At 38.9% G+C, this 17092-nt stretch overlaps 1 pseudogene across 1 annotated transcript; it reads left to right on the top strand.

Annotated features, from left to right (window-relative positions):
• The first annotated feature begins 806 nt into the window (after positions 1-806).
• On the top strand, positions 807-1394 carry LOC308426399 (protein LSM12-like; annotated as a pseudogene). Its single transcript has one exon. The product of its transcript is annotated as a protein LSM12-like (transcript).
• The last annotated feature ends 15698 nt before the right edge of the window (positions 1395-17092 follow it).

Raw genomic sequence — 17092 nt, 5'->3', positions numbered from 1 at the left:
TATTTTCTAGCATGTCTAAGAAATCAAAAGCTCTTATACAAATGTTCTAAGAGGATGGGCTTTGGGAGTTGGAATACTTGGCTGTACCCTACAGATTGAAACTTGGCATGTTAAGGAAGACAGGAAATGTCATGGTGAGATGTAATCAGGAGGGATGAGATTGCATTTGCTCTGGATTTAGAATTCATTTCTTGGAGAACTATACTTGCAAATATACTTACAATGATTAAGTCAGAGGTCCGGGAGGACAAAACAGTTGTTTTATTTCATGGAAGGGGTGGGGGAGTGAACAGTTTCACTATGTTGCTCAGGCTTTTCTGGCACCCTGTGGAGCCCAGGCTGACCCATGGCAATCCTGCCCCCTCAGCTTCCTGAGTGCTGGGATTACAAACTTGTGTCACCACACTGATGGGGGATAGGCACACTAGATTCTTGACACATACTATATCCCATCAGATTAAGTCGTAGATGCTCAGTGTTGGAGATACTTCTCAGTATTAAGAGCGTTTGCTGGTCTCAGTTCCCAGTACCCACATGGTGACTTAAAACCATCTGTAACTCTGGTCACAGAAATTCCGAGGATCTCATCCTGTCTCTCCTGGTGCTGTGTGCTTTAAAGGTATTTGCTGGATACTATGTCATAAGCTATCAAAAGAAGAAAGCAGAATTTGAGCCTGTCATCTAGCTCTGGTAAACAAGAGCATTCTGCTTTCCTTTGATGGTGTGGACACTTAACGTTCCGGAAGCTTAGAAAATGGGCAGAAGTTACACAGCTTAAAAGACATACAGGAGGCTGCTCTCCCAAGATGGCGGCTCCTCCGGGCGAGTACTTCAGCGTTGGGAGCCAGAAGTCATGCCGGACGTCCCAGGAGCAGCAGCTGCAGGGCGAGGTGGTAGTCTTCGATTACCAGTTCAAAATGCTGGCTCTAAAATGTCCCTCTTCCAGTGGAAAACCCAACCATGCAGACATCTTGCTTATAAACTTACAGTATGTTTCAGAAGTGGAAATAATTAATGATCGAACAGAAACCCCTCCTCCCCAGCTTCACTCGATGTCAATAAGCTCGCCAGCAAAGCAAGTACAGAGAAGGAGAAGCTGAGTCAGGCCTATGCAATCAGCGCTGGCGTCTCCCTGGAAGGCCGGCAGCTCTTCCAGACCATTCACAAGACCATTAAAGATTGTAAATGGCAAGAAAAAAACCACATTGTAGTCATGGAAGACTACATATTTTACACCCCCATATCAAGTGAAAAATTGTAAAGGCAAAGAGGGGAGTGCACTGAGCCACGTACGCAAAATGGTTGAAAAACATTTTAGAGACGTGGAAAGCCAAAAGATACTGCAGCGTTCACAAGCCCAACAACCACAGAAGGAAGCTGCCCTGTCATCCTGAGTCCATAAACATGGGGACTTTTCTAGTATCCAGCCACAGAGATGGTGGTGGTGGTGGCGGAGGCAGGCCGGGGGAGGGAAGAGATTCTATATTTCTTGCTGACTCTAATTAGGGTCAATGTTTCAAAAATAAAAATAAAAACGAAAAAAATAAAAAAAATAAAACTAGACTTGAGCAAACACCCAACAAAAAAGAACAAGAGAATAATTTAAACACTGAAACATTACTTGACTAGCAGACCGCCCCACCATGTCCTTCACAGTCGTCTGGAGCAGTCATCTTGTTAGTTTTATTTTTGCAAATTCCTTTTCGTTCTGCCCTTCACCTGTGACTTTCCTTCCCTAGTCTGTTTCTGCCATTCTGATTTTATAAGAGGATATACTTGCCTTCTGAATGATTGAAAGAAACTTTTACATCTTTTCTTCCAAAATAAAAGTAACAAGCTGTGATTCTGAAGTTGAGACCAGAGCAGAAGACAGAGGGTCTCACTTTAAATTTTTCATTTTTTTTCTTTGACTTTTTTTTTTTTTTTTTTTTTTTTGCACAGGTCATGACTTGAATTAGTTTTATTTTTCTAACTTTAAATATATATATATATATATATATATATATATATATATATATATATATATATATATATATATATATATATATATATGTTAAAATGTTCTCTAAGTGTTTTCTGCTTCTTGCAGGTCTCTTTTTACTAGATCATGGCCACTCTTCCCACCTCATCCCTCTAAAAACAAAAATGTTTTGTTCTTTCTACCACCCAGAGCCCGACGATTAACGTGACTTAGTTCACAGTGAGGATCTCCTGCAGCCCTGCAGAGCCAGTGTGCAGACAGGATCTGGCCTTGAGGGTCCCGATGGCTTTCTGGTCTTTAACTGTATGTAACTCTCACATTCGGTCCCAACCTCAGGACTCCCTCTGCCTTTGTCTTCATGGTACTAGATGAACTCTGAACACCCTACACTCGGGAGTCAGCCCCCCCCACCCTCCCCCCCACCCTCCCCCCACCCCTACCTCCCCACCCTCCCCCCATCCCCACCCCCCCCCCTTGCCTCTGCAGGAAGAACTCCCTTGCTTGGCACATCTCAGCTCCTCCTCCTTTGGGCTGATTTTCTCTTCTAAGAAACCTGGACCATCTACCCCAGTCTTTCTTAAATCTATGTCCAGAGCCTCTAGCCCAGGAACAAGCTGGAATGACCTCTAGTTTCTCTTCTGCCATCCTCCTGCTCTTCTGTCCTCCTACCCCTGAAATCTTACAAGCTAATGAGAGTTTGTATGTGCTCAGCCAATGCGCAGAAACCTGGAAATAATTTCTGGACTTTAGCCCACCGGTTTGCCAGGTTTGACTAACCTGTTGAGAGCTGAAACTGGTACTTGTTGCCCCTGCACCTCCAGGGTAGTCTCATGGGGCAGAGTGCCACCACCTGAATATCAGGCACTGAGTGGGACATGGTGATGCTCTAGTGACTGGCTAGAGCTTTGGGATAGGGTGGGGCTAATTTTTTTTAATTTTAATTTTTGGGGGGGCATGATCTCTTATCCCTTCGTTTTTTTTTTAATTAAATAAATGGGTCAAGCCCTGCCTTCAAAATGGAAAAACTTTTTTTTAGTACTGTTTAGCAAAAACAATAAAACCCAAATTTTTTTAACCATCAAAAAATAAAAAAGATATACGTGAATTTGCTAATTCTGCCCATGTAGTCTGTGCTTTAGTTTATATTAGCATGCCAGTGTCACACTTTGATATACTCTCCGTGAAAATTCTAGCTGGAAGAGTCTCAGAGCCCCTTACTAAATCACTGCCTTTATCTTAAAGGGCTCTAAGCAACCATGTGTTATTCCTTCTTTATTCTCTCTACTCAACAAATACTAGCAGATGCTAACCTGCTCTATTCTTAGCTCTAGTGCTGGCTAACCTATGTACCAGTGATGTGGTTTGGACTAATGTTTCTATTATGTTAATCGGGTCCCCAAAATTGCACAAAAATCTGCACATCCTCACATACGATGCCGAGGGTCCTTGCCCCCAGTTGGTTTTGACTGGCAAATAAAGTTGCCAGGAGCCTATGGCTGGGTAGGGAGATAGAGACATGATCTTTAGGATTCCTGGGCAAGGGATTGAGGGAGAAGGAAGAAGAGAGCCAAGTAGATACCAGGCCTGAGAGGTGCAGCAGAGAGAGCATAGCCTTCATGTAAGAGCTGGGGATCATGGCCCAGGAGGACTGCAGGTCTGGGTCTGGGGCAGCCAAGATGAAGAATAGGTTGTGTGTCTTTCATTTGAGAACCCAGAACACTGGAGTATGTAGTGTTCACCACTGCCAGGGTCAATCTGAGCAGCATTAATTGGCTATTACAACATATTAGCTGTAGACTATGAATGTCTTCCAAAAAGAAGACAATCACAGAAAGGTTTTTGATAGATAGCTGTCAAGTCACATCCTATCACAAAACAAGACACTGATCAATTCCCAGCAGATAAAAAGTTGTTTGAGGAAGTATTTATCACCATAAGACCTTATTGATTCAATTGTGAATATTTATAGAAAATATTGAGTATCTAGCCATAGCTTATGTAAGAGAGGCAAAAACTTTGCCTTGTGTAACAATAGTCAGATATCAACATGGACAATGAGCAAAATCTAAAAATATCCATATATAAATATAATTTTTAAATATGAAGATCCCAGAACTAGGTAAGAAAATTAAATGTGAGTGATTTATAAAGAACAGAATCGAATAAGGCTGAGGATGAACATAGACCTCTCTTTTCATCATCAGATTCTGGTCCTATCTTATTTACACACTAAGCTCATGCATAATTATGGCAGCCATGATGTCATGTCACTGAGATCTCCATGGTGGGAGTGGAATTCACTGACCATCCAGAGCTGCTGCTCCCACTAGAGTCTGGGAGGCTGTAGTACCAGTCAGCTCAGGCCGGAAACAGTCTTCCCATGAGAAGTTTGACACAGGACACTAGCCTGGCTGAATCGTCATCAGAATTGTTGTTGAGTTCTGAAGTTCTTCGTAATGAAGTCTTTCTTCTCTCCTTATAGGGAACTTGAGGGGCTCTCCCTGACAGTTACTGCCCCTTCCCCTTTAAGCCTCACAGGACCATCCCTGAATAAAACATTTTTTAGTTAACCTCAACTTTGTGACTTTTTTCTTGAAAGAAACTAACCAAGTAATATTGATGACACCTTGTTTAATTGAAAATTAGAATGGTCCCCATTAAAGGATTTGTAGCATTCAAATACAGCTTTTCCAATTAAGAAAAATAAAGACAAATTCAATAATACAGTATAGTTTCCTCTGACTTTTAAACCATTTTGACAGAGGAAAGAGTATGGGGTTTGGGACAGGGTCAGCTGTGTGAAAGCCTAGCTCATAACTTACCAACTCTGAGGTTTGAATATAATAGAGAATCCTTAGTCATAAAGAACACTTCCCATTTGGATCGTTGCTTAAAACTATGTGAACAATTCAGATCAAATGCGAGGAATAACAAGAATAATGAAGCCATGTGGGAAGGAAAATAGTACAATGGAAGAGAGTGTAGATGAACATCACTGCTTTGCAACCAAAGAAATGCTTGATGTCGAGACCTGTGTCCTGCAAAACCTATTTGTAAGTATCTAGAATGAGAAAGCAAGAGAAGCACAGCAAAGTTTAGCAATAAAAATGCTCATATGGCTTTGCTATATAAACCAATGTAAAAAAATAACTGAAATAGTAGTTAAAACAACATTTAAACACGGAAGTGAAATATGTTCCTCAACCATTCAAAACTATTCATAATTTTTAAATAGTATAATAAAATGCTCATAGTAGAATGGTAGGCTTAAAATGTCAGAATAATACCTACATATTACACAATAAACAAAAATACTATGTGTTTTTTAATTATAGTGTTATATGGCATGCCCAACAATGACAAATTCTATAGCATTGTATATATGTGAGGGTGTGAAAAATAAAGGAGGAAATAAATAGAAAGATGATTTTTCAAAAGACAACTGTTGGGCCAGAGAAACAGTTCAGCAGGTTAGAGTTCTTGCTGCTAAACTTGACAACCTGAGTTCAGCTCTCACATGGGAAGGTATCTGTATAAGCTAATGATTGCAATATCTGTGTCTTGGCCAGAAAATAGCGTTTCTCTGTGTCTTCTGGCTTTTGCACTCTTTCCACCTCTTCCTCTTCAGTGTTTCCAGAGCCTTATAGAGATGTTATAAATTAACAGAGGTAAAACTAAAGGACACAAAATAGTAAGAAAACTATGTTAGTACTCCATTGCTTCCCACATTTTGATTTTTTTCATTCCATTTTACATCGATCTATACTGTCAATAACATAATAATGGTGTCATTTTCAATTTTTTTTTGGTTTTCATTCTTTACACTAATGATATAATTGACTCACTATGTCTATAATACTAAAGCATTCCTTTTTAAAGACAATAGTAGAAATATAGTTCTAAGATTTTTGTTTAGCTGAAGATGTCTATCTCTCCATTTCTTTTTAACTACTTATAATGATTAAATTTTAACTTATACATTGAGTGTTTTTTATTTTTAATTAACATATAATATATTAAGTATCACTATACCATTTTCAATAAAATTGTTATAGTTAATTCTTCTCTCCCCAGTTTCTGCTCTTTCTTGTACCCCCATGTTCTCCCCACTTTAATGCCACATGTGACCTTTACCCGTGTCCCCTATCCTCAGCATCCCTTTCACCCTCTCTTCATCTCTTTTCATCTTCCTTTTAGGGTTTATCAATATTTATTTCCCACATTTACCTCCACTTATATACATACATGGTGAAAATCACAAGCTAAGGGCTACATACAGAGTGTATGGTTTTGTTTTTGTGTTTCGTAGTTTGTGTCTAGATTAATGTCATACTCTTCAGTTAACAGATGGGCTAACAAAATTAACAAATAGCATGCAAAAGAAGAAACATGAAGACCCAGTATTTTTAAAAGTTTTCAAAAGCCCTATCTCTTAGGAATATGCTTTGCGGTGCCATTTTATCCCAATAAGAATAGCTATGACCAACAAAACTGGCAACAAATGCTGGCAAAGAAGTGGGAGTTTCACTCCACTGCTGATGGAAGTGAAAATTACTACAGTTATGATGCTTTCAGTGTGGAGGCTTTGAGTGTTAAAAACAGAACTACCATGTGACCTAAACATACCATTTCTGGGCATACATATATATATATATATATCCAAATCACTCATACACAAAAGACTCCATATCCTACTACCAAGATAATTTCACATCCATGTTTCTTACTTCTCTACTTATAACAAGGAAATGGAAAGAGCCTATCCTGCTGACTGCTTATTGATGGCTAGAAAAGATGAGGTAAATATACACAAAGGAATTGTATTCATCAGTGGAGAAAATGGAATATTCTGGAAAACAAATGGTTGTCCTTCATTTCAAAAGGATAACTCAGGCACAGTATACTTGGTTGACAATGTTTTCTTCAGTACTATGCAAATGTCATGCCATTCTCCCCTGGCCAGTGTAGTTCTACTCAAGATCCACTCAGCCAAAATAGGATGCTCCATGTAGTTTTGTAGGTTTTTTCAACTTTGATAATTTTCTTTTTATCTTTCACTTCTGAGAGCTTGGCAATAATGTTTTGTGAGTGAACTTCGTTGAGTGTAAATTTGAAGGGTGACCTCTCATCTTCATGCGTTTGCATATGTGTATCCCACTATTAGGTAGATTCTCTGCTGTTGCTTCTTTGTATTAATCTCCTATCCCCCTTGGTTTTCTTCCTCAGCCCTGTTAACTCAAATAATTTGCTCATTTTAAAATGTCCCAGTGTTCCCATAAGTTTTCTTTATTCTTCCTCATTATTTTTTCCTTTACCAACTGTATATTTTCATAGAACCTGTCTTGAGCCCACTAATTATTTTTTATCTTTGATCTACGCTGCTATTTCATGAAGTGTATTTTTTCTGCTGAGGAATCTCTATTTTTAATTGCTTCCATATCTTTTTTAGATCTCTTGGCTAGAATTTTGAAATATTTTTATGCCTTTTCTTTGAAATGATTTGGTTTCCTTAAAGCAGCTCCTTCTCATTTTCAGAGCATTCTCCCATCCTAGTCAGTGTCCGGTCAGCTTCAGACACTCTGATTGCCAGGTGAGGACAGCATTTTCTGCAGCATCTTGATGATTATTGGTGTGCACAATGCCTGAGCATCGCAGGGTCAGCTGTTCCAGGCCTCCTCATCTGGCTTTGTTTGTGCCTGTCTTTCCAGAAAGTCTAAACAAGCAGTTTATTTTCTCCGAACCTACAGTCATTTTTCACTATTTTTAGCTGTGGATGGCAGGCAGCCGGGTCCAATTTTTCCAGAAGTTGGCTCTCGGTGCAATGTCACTATTTCTGTAACAGTAATGGTCTTGAGCAATTCAAGTACAAGTTTGCCCCAGATATACTGTTGGTGTGTGAAAGAACCTGAGCGCAAAAAGGAATAGTCGACAAATGTAGCCACATAGGGGCACATGTTTTCCACTGACACCAGAGCTGTTCCAGACCCCCATCTGTGCGTAGGCCTGGGAAGTAGGGGTGTCAAGATCTTCTCAGTGCTAATTTTCATAAGTACTAAGTTGCAGGACAAAGTCTAATATTCACTGCCATGGTTTAAACCAAAGAAATCAGGTTTTGTTCCTTGCTAGGGTGTCCAGGGTTGGAGCAAAGTTGGTTTCTACCTAGTTAAAAAGATGTGTCACACCAGCCTCACAGTCAGAAGGACCTGAAGTCACAGAGATACAAAGAGGCCTGTACAAAAACTGGTAATGATATATTCCAAGGTACAAGTACATCTCACCAGAGCCCGGGCCTCTGGTTCAAGGGAAACGTTTGCAACGCTGGAGGTATGGCTCAGATAATTGAGTGTTTGTCTGGCATGCACGAAATCCAGGATTCAATTGACACCAATGCATAAACTGGATGTGAAGAGCAATGCCTGCATCCTAGTACCTCAGAGGTGGAGACAAAAGGAAAGAAGTTCCAGGTCAAAGTATCTCTGGTTTATAGCAAGTCTGAGGCCAGCCTAGGATGTGTGAGATACTTGGTCAAAACAAAATCAGTGAATGGTAACCTGGTAGCGTCTGTACTACATGATGGTGGAAATGGGCAGTATAGACAGTCAGTCCTGGTAAGTAAGGATGATGTGGGTCATGTGTGAGTCTAACATTTCTGGGGGTTTCACAGCACAGGAAGAGAATGGATATGGCCCAGGCACATCTAAAAGTGAAGGCAGAAGCTCAAACCTTTCCCCAGAGTACACAGGCCTCAGCCCTGAAAGCTTAACGATTAGCCCGGTCTTGTACAGAACCTTCCAGGGTCTTTTGGGTGCTGGGACTTATAACTGTGATCCTGGAACTGGCTTCAAAAGCCCTACCCTGGTTCTGGCACCCTTGGTTCCACAGATTGGAGCCATGAACCTTCTTTGTTCAACTGAGATTGAAGGACATTAGTTAACGGGGGCATTCTTTCTGCCTCCTCGCTTACCAAAGTTCCATCAATTAGTCAGGTGGGAATTTTACATAGGAACTACGTGTCGATTCTAAAGCCTGAAATTTTCTCCATCCAAAGTGAAATGCATCTCCCAATGGCTGCTTGGAGTAGGCAGAGGGGTGAGGCAGGGACCCTTCCTGACTTCACTATATCTTTTTCTTTGTTATCTTCAGCTCTGCGTTCTCTCTCCCGAGTCCTTTCCTCTGATGAAGGTAGTCTGTTTAACGAGATGCGCCTGTGAGAAGATCCCGCAGGGATCTAATGCTGACACCATCCTGCTGTTCCTCTTAGTTAACTGCGGGGATGTCCGAAACCATCAGAAATAATAATAATATGGCAATTCTGTTAGTCAAAAGCTTAGCAGGCAATAAAAATGGAGCACGACGGGGTGGATCTAAGAAAGAAACAACGACGAATTCCTAATCATGAATAAATAGTTCTAAATAAAAAGTAAACTTCACCACAGTTTATCTAACATCTAGCAAATGCAGCAAATCAAGAGGCTTACGGTCAGTTGCCCAAAAGCATTGAAATGCTGTGTTTAAAACCAGACAATTACTATCATCAAGAACATAGAAAGGGAGAGACAGAAATCAAAACAATAAGTTCTGAGACAATGTATATATGAACTTCTAATTCTGCATTTAGGCAGGTAATTTCCATTGAGTTTTGTAAAGCATGAGAGTGACTTCATTTTTTTTAGACAGCACAATGAGCAAACTCCGTGTTTATCACTAAGACCACGGTAGAGACCGGGGTATTATGTTACAGAAACAATCAACATGCAGGATGCTCCCCTACAGCCCAACTTCATGTTTCTACCAAAGCAGACATAGGATAAAGGTGCCAAGACTGATAAGAGAATTCAAGACAGCCCGAACGCTGTCCTTTAAAATACAGCTGAGAACGGATTCCACAGCTATATGGGCTGAAGTTTGCCATACTCTTTCTGTGACCTATCACCCACTTTCTAATTCTCCAACTCTGCTTGCCTAAGAGATTAAAGCAGCCAGCCATGACTCTAGAATACAGATAGCTAAATTACCACATATTAATTGATCTGTTTTCTCACATAATTATAATAACCAGGTGGAGCTGCTACATAGTGTGGTATAGGTACTCAACCACGGGCTTCCTAAATCTCATCTCACCTGATGATGCCCTTAGCTAAAGCAACTATTATCCTGAGTTTACAGAGGTTAAGAACATTGAAATCAGAAAGAAATTCCCACAACCACCCAGATACAAACCAAGCAAATGATAGTGAGAACCCAAGTGCCTGTATCTAAGACATCCCTTTTTACTAAAATCTTTTCATATCCCATTCTCTTCTGAGTGGGGAAACAACAGGTATAAATGCTGAGGCTGGACCTCTGAACTTGACCTTTAAGTGCTCCTCTCCTTTTGAGTATGGATCAGGCCTACAGATTGGCTTCTACTGAGATAATGCTACCAAAATACTGGCTTGGGTCACTCCAGGCTTAGGAGGAGTTGGGATTGGGAAGTTCACTGGTGGACACTGAAGCAAAGTTTTAAGCAGTAGTTAAAAAAAAAAAAAAAAAAAAAAAAAAAAAAGGATGGAGTTTCTTAAAAATGAGTTTGATGGTGAGTTAGTAAGTGAGGAGAAGAGAAAATGCCCTGTGATTCCAGGCAAAGTGACTTGAAGGGGGCCAGTTTTTGTACACAAATGAGCATTCTATGTGAATTGACCCCCCCCCCACCCTCAGTCACACCAAATTTAAAAACAGCCAAGAAAACATGGCAAGTCCTTGGCACCTTATTTCAAGAAAAATAATAAACAACAACAAAAAGAACTAAAAATTTTTAAAGAGTAATAAATATTTTTTAATGAACAGCAGTTGTTTTATGTCAGTATGCTTTCGAATGGTTTGTTACATAAAAACACATAATCACAACATTTCCTGTGCACTAGAACTAGTCTATGTCTTAGACCAAAGCCAGAGGAAAATTTAGACAAATTTATTTTTTCCTCTTTTTTTAAAAATTGGATATTCTCAGTATTTACATTTCAGATGTTATCCCCTTTCCACCAATCCTATCCCCCTCCTCTTCCATTGCCTCCATGAAGGTACTAGCTCTGCTGCCTAAACATTCCCTTACACTGGGAAAATGACCCTTGGCTAGACCAAAGTCCTCTCCTCTCATTGATGCCAAAAAGTGCTATCCTCTGCTGTATATGCACCTGGAGCCATGGGTCTCTCCATGGTAACTCATTGGTTGGTGTTTTAGTCCCTGTGAGCTATGGTAGGTTTGGTGAGTAATAATTTTGTTCTTCCTGTGGGGTTACAAACCAGTTTAGCTCCTTCAGTCCATTTTCTAGCTCCTTCATTTGGGTCCCCATGTTCATTCTGATGGTTAGCTGCAAGCATCCTCCTCTGTATCAGTATGGCTCTGGCAGAGCCTTTGAGGAGGCATCCATATCAGTTGTGTAAATGTGCCACAATTTCTGTATCCGTTCCTCTGTTGAAGGACATCTGGATTCTTTCCAGGTTCTGGCTATTATAAATAAGGCTGCTATGAACATGGTGGAACATGTGCCCTTGTTAGAAGTTGGAGCTTCTTTGGGGTATATGCACAGGAAAGGTATAGCTGCGTCCTCGGGTAATACTATGTCCAAATTTCTGAGGAATCACTAGACTGATTTACAGAGTGGTTGTACCAGGTTACAACCCCACCAAAAATAGAGAAGTGTTCCTCTTTCTCTACATCCTCACCAGCATCTGCTGTCACCTGAGTTTTTTATCTTAGCCATTCTAACTGGTGCGAGGTGGAATGTTAGGATTGTTTTGATTGACATTTCCATGATTACTAGGGATATTGAGCATTTCTTTAGGTGCTGCTCAGCCATTTGTAATTTTACGGTTGAGAATTCTTTGTTGAGCTCTGTACCCCATTTTTAATAAAATAATTTGTTTCTCTAGAGTATAACTTGATTTCTTTGGATATATTGGATATTAGCCCTCTATCAGAGGCAGTTTTGGTAAAGGTCTTTTCTCTATCAATTGGTTGCCATTTTGTCCTTTTGACAGTGTCCTTTGCCTTAGAGAAGCTTTGCAATTTTATGAGATCCTATTTATCGATTCTGATCTTAAAGCATAAGCCATTAGTGTTCTGTTCAGGAAATTTTCCCCTGTGCCTATGTGTTTTAAGGTCTTCCCCACTTTCTGTTCTATTAGTTTCAGAGTACCTGGTTTTATGTGAAGGCTTTGATCCACCTGAACTTGAGCTTTGTACAAGGAGATGAGAAAGAATTGATTTGCATTCTCCTGCATGCTCTCTGCCAGCTAAACCAGCAACGTTTGTTGAATACGCTGTCCTTTTTCCATTGAATGTTTATAGCTCCTTTGTCAAAGACCAAGTGACCATAAATATGTGGGTTCACTCCTGGTCATTAAATTTTATTTCATTGATCTACCTGCCTTTCTATGTACCAATAGCATGCAGATGTTATCACAATTGATCTGTAATACACTTTGAGGTTGGGGATGGTGATTCCCGCAGAAGTTATTTTATTGTTGAGAATAGTTTTGGCTATCCTAAATCTTTTTTATTATTCTAAACAAATTTTCAAATTGCTCTTTCTAACTGTAAGAAAAATTGAGTTGGAATTTGGATTGGAATTGCATTAAACCTGTAGATTGCTTTAGGAAAGATATCCATTCTTACTATGTTGATCCTTCCAATCCATGGAGATCTTTCTATCTTTTGAGTTCTTCTTCAATTTTCTTCTTCATAAACTTGAAGTTCTTGCCAAACAGATCGTAAACTTGCTTGGTTAGGGTCACACCAAGGTATTTTATATTCTTTGTGACTATTGTGAAGGGTGTCGATCCTCTAATATCTTTATCCTTCGAGTAAAGAAAGGCTACTGATTTTTTTCAAGTTAATTTTATATCCAGCCACTTTGCTTATGTTGTTTATCAACTGTAGAAATTCTCTTGTGGAATTTTTAGGATCACTTAAGTATACTGTCATATCATTCACTTTTTCTTTTTGAATTTGTATTCCCTTGACTTCTTTTTGCTGTCTGATTGCTTTGGCTAGTACATCTTCCAGTACTATACTTAATATGTAGTAAAAGAGTGGGCAGCATTGTCTAGTCCCTGATTTTAGTGATATTGCTTCAAGTTTCTCACCATTTAGTTATTGGCTACTGGTTTGCTGTATATTGCTTTTACTGTGTTTAAGTATAGACCTCACGTTCCTGAACCTTCCAAGAGTTTTAACAGGAAGGGGTAGTGAATTTTGCCAAATGTTTTTAAAGCATATAACAAGTTGATCATGTGGTTTTCTTTCTTTGAGTTTGTTTATATAGTGAATTACTTTAATAGATTTCTATATGTCCACACATCCCTGGAATGCAGCCTACATGTTCATGGTGACTGATCCTTTTGATGTTTTCTTGGATTTGATTTGCAGGAATTTTATTGAGTATTTTTGTATCAATGTTCAGAAATTGTTCTGAAGTTCTCCTTTTTTGTAGGGTCTTTGTGGGATTTAGGTATGAGCATAATTGTGGCTTCAAAGAATAAGTTGGGTACTTTTTCCTCTGTTTCTATTTTGTGGAATAGTTTGGAGAAAATTCATATTAGATCTTCTATGAAGGTCTGATTGAATTCTGCAGTAAACCCATCTGGCCATGGACTTTTTTGTTTGGGAGGCTTTTGATGAGTGATTCTATTTTGGGGGGATTTATGGGATGGTTTAGATGGTTTATCTGAGTCTGATTTAACTTTGTTATGTGGTATCTATCTAAGAAATTGTTCTTTTATTCTAGATTTTCTAGTTTTGTTGACTATAGGATTTTGTAGTAGGATCTAATGACTTCTTCAGTTTCTTCATTTTCTGTTGCTATGTCTTCTCTTTCATTTCTGATTTTGCTAATTTGCGTACTTTCTCTGTGCCTTCTCCTTATTCTGGTTAAGGGTTTAACAATCAAAAAACCAGCTCCTGGTTTTGTTGATCCTTTGTATAGTTCTTTGGATTTCTATTTGGTTAATTTCAACTCTGACTTTCATTATTTCCTGCCCTCTACTCATCTTTGGTGTATCTGGTTCTTGTTTTTTTTTTTTTTTTTTTTTTTTTTTTCCCTAGAGCTTTCAGGTGTGCTATCAAGCTGTTAATGTATGCTCTCTTTTTGAAGACAGTGAGAGCTATGAGTTTTCCTATTAACACTTATTTGATTGTATTCCATAAGTTTGAGTATGTTGTGCCTTAATTTTCATTTCATTCTGAAAAGTCATTTATTTCTTTCTTTACTTCCTTCTTGACCAATCTATCATTCAGTAGAGCATTGTTCAGCTCCCATGTGTGTGTGTGCTTTCTGTTGTTTTTCTCTGATCAGATAAGGTGCATGGGACTATTTCAATCTTTTTGTATCTGTTGAGGCATGGGTTTTGACTGATAATACTGTCAATTATGAAGAATATGCCATGAGGTGCTAAGAAGGTATATTCTTTTCTTTTATGATGAAATGTGCTATAGATGTCTGTTAAATCCATTTGGGTTGTACCTTCTGTTAGTTTCACTGTGTCTGTGTTCAGTTTCTGTTTCCATCATATGTTCATTGATGAGGGTGAGGTGTTGGAGTCTACCACTTATATTATGTGTGGTGCAATATATGCTTTGAGCTTTAGAAGAGTCATTTTATGAATGTGAGTGCCCTTGTATTTAAAGCATAGATGTTCGAAATTGGGAGTTCATCTTGATAGAATTTTCATTGATGAGTTAAAAGTGTCCCTTCTTATCTTATTTAGTGATTTGGTTAGAAATCTATTTATTTGATATCAGGGTGGCTATTCCAGCTTTTTTCTTGAGACCATTTGCCTAGAATGTTTTTTCCCAACAGATGGGTTCAAAGCAGAATCCTATCAGACATTTATTGATGACCTAATACCAATACTCTCCAAACTATTCCACAAAATAGAGTCAGATGGAACACTACCCAACTCATTTTTTGAGGCCACAATAAACCTCATTCCTAAACCACACAAAGACCCTAAAAGGAAAGAGAATTTCAGGGCAATCTCACTTATGAACATTGATGCAAAAATACTCAAAAAATCATTGCAAACCAAATCCTAGAACACATCAAAATAATCATTCACCATAATCAAGTAGGCTTCATTCTTGGGATGCAGGGATGGTTTAATATACAGAAATTCATCAACATAATCCACCATATAAACAAACTCAAAGAAAAAAAACCACATGGTCATCTCACTAGATGCTGAGAAAGCATTTGACAAAATTCAACACCGCTTCATGTTAAAAGTCTTGGAAAGAAATGGAATCCAAGACTCATACCTAAACATAATAAAAGCAATATACAGCAAACCAACAGCCAACATCAAACTTAATGATGAGAAACTTGAAGCAATCCCACTAAAATCAGGGAGTAGACAAGGCTGCCCACTCTCCCCCTACCTATTCAACATAGTACTGGAAGCCCTGGCCAGAGCACTTAGACAGCAAAAGTAAATCAAAGGTATACAAATTGGAAAGGAAGAAGTAAAAATATAAATATTTTCAAATGATATGATAGTATATGCAACTGACTCCCAAAATTCCACCAGAAAACTTTTACAGCTGATTAACAAGTTCAGCAAAGGGGCTGAATATAAAATTAACTCAAACAAATCAATAGCCTTCCTCTACTCAAAGGACAAATATGCAGAAATAGAAATTAGGGAAAAGATACCCTTCACATTAGTCACAAACAATATGAAATACCTTGGTGTGACTCTAACTAAGCAAGTGAAGAACCTGTATGATAAGAACTTCAAATCTCTGAAGAAGGAAATTGAGGAAGATCTCAGAAGATGTAAAGATCTCCCATGCTCATGGATTGGAAGGATCAACATTGTAAAAATAGCCATCTGACCAAAAGCAATCTTCAGATTCAATGCAATCCCCATCAAAATTCCACCCAATTCGTCACAGAGTTAGAAAGAGCAATGTGCAAATTCATCTGGAATTAAAAAAAAAACCTAGAATATCAAAATCCATTCTCAACAACAAGAAAACATCTGTGGGAATCACCATTCCTGACCTCAAGCTATATTACAAGGCCATTGTATTAAAAACAGCATGGTACTGGTACAGAGCAAGGCTCGCTGATCAATGGAACAGAATAGAAGATCCAGAAATGAACCCTCACACATATGGTCACTTGATTTTTGACAAGGGAACTGTAAACATTCAATTGGAAAAGGATGGCCTCTTCAATAAACAGTGTTGGTTCAACAGGCACTCAGCATGCAGAAGAATGAAAATAGACCCTTTCTTATCTCCTTCTACAAAGCTCAAGGGCAAGTGGATCAAAGATCTCCACATTAAACCAGGCACACTGAAACTATTAGAAGAGAAAGTAGGGAAATCCTTAGAACACATATAGGCACAGGGGAAATTTTCCTGAACATAATACCAATGGCTAGTGCTCTAAGGTCTAATATTGACAAATGGAACTTAATGAGATTGCAAAGTTTCTGTAAGGCTAAGGACACTGTCAAGAAAACAAAATGGCAGCCAACAGATTGGGAAAAGATCTTTACCAACCCCACATCTGAAAGAGGCCTAATATCCAATGTATACAAAGAACTCAAAAAGTTAGACGCCAGAGAATCAAACAATCCTTTTTAAAAATGGGGTACAGAGCTAAACAAAAAATTCTCGATTGAGGAATTTTGAATGGCTGAGAAGCATCTAAGGAAGTTCTTGACATCCCTAGTCATCAGGGAAGTGGTAGACATCCTTGTCCATCAGGGAAATGCAAATCAAAACAACCCTGAGATTCCACCTCACACCAGTCAGAATGGCTAAGATCTAAAACTCAGATGACAGCAGATGCTGGCAAGGGTACAGAGAAAGAGGAAAATTCCTCTACTATTGGTGGGGTTGTAAACTGGTACAACCACTCTGGAATTCAGTCTTATGGTTCCTCAGAAAATTGGACTGAAGGCCTAGTTATTCCACTTCTGGGCATATAACCCAGAGAAGCTCCAATATACAATAAGGGCACATGCACCACAATATTCATAGCAGCCCTATTTATAATAGCCAGAAGCTGGAAAGGATCCAGATGTCCTTCAGTAGATGAATGGATACAAAAATTGTGGTAT

This window comes from Micromys minutus, assembly GCF_963924665.1.
Source record: "Micromys minutus genome assembly, chromosome: 1".
In the NCBI taxonomy this organism is placed as follows: Eukaryota; Metazoa; Chordata; class Mammalia; order Rodentia; family Muridae; genus Micromys; species Micromys minutus.
Note: the sequence above shows the minus strand (reverse complement) of the source record. Positions and strands in the feature narration are given on the sequence as shown.